This window comes from Suricata suricatta, chromosome 4, assembly GCF_006229205.1.
Source record: "Suricata suricatta isolate VVHF042 chromosome 4, meerkat_22Aug2017_6uvM2_HiC, whole genome shotgun sequence".
NCBI classification, from domain to species: Eukaryota; Metazoa; Chordata; class Mammalia; order Carnivora; family Herpestidae; genus Suricata; species Suricata suricatta.
This window is the reverse complement of record NC_043703.1, coordinates 56,526,412-56,526,883: the sequence shown is the minus strand read 5'-3', so window position 1 is coordinate 56,526,883 and position 472 is coordinate 56,526,412.

Genomic DNA, 472 nt, shown 5'->3' with positions numbered 1-472 from the left:
GGAGACGGCTCGAGCCCCCGGGGGCGGGGTCGCAGCGGGGAGAACGGGAGGGGCGGGGTCGGGCGCCGAGCCAGACTCTGCCCCCGGCCTAGGTCCCACGCAGGATCCTGCGGGGGCGAGGCGTGGGGACCGGCGCTCATAGGGTGCGGGCCTGGATTTTCCGGTTCTGAGTTCGTTTACACCCAGTTTGTCCCCGGGCTCAATGTTGCAGGTTTGTAACGAAATCAGGTGAACTTTTCTGGGTTCGCTGCTCACAGTGGCTTAACCTCAGTAAGTAGCAGGCAGGCCCTTTCGTGCTCGCTGCCCCCACCACAAGCCTAACGACTGGAATTTTTGGGCGTCCACACCTCCATTTCCTCTCTATATTATGGAACTGGCCCAGTGGAGGGCAGAAATATTTAATACACTCTGTCCTTGTGATCTGACCACTTTTATCTTCCTGGGACCTCACCCAAGGGCGTTACCTGACTCA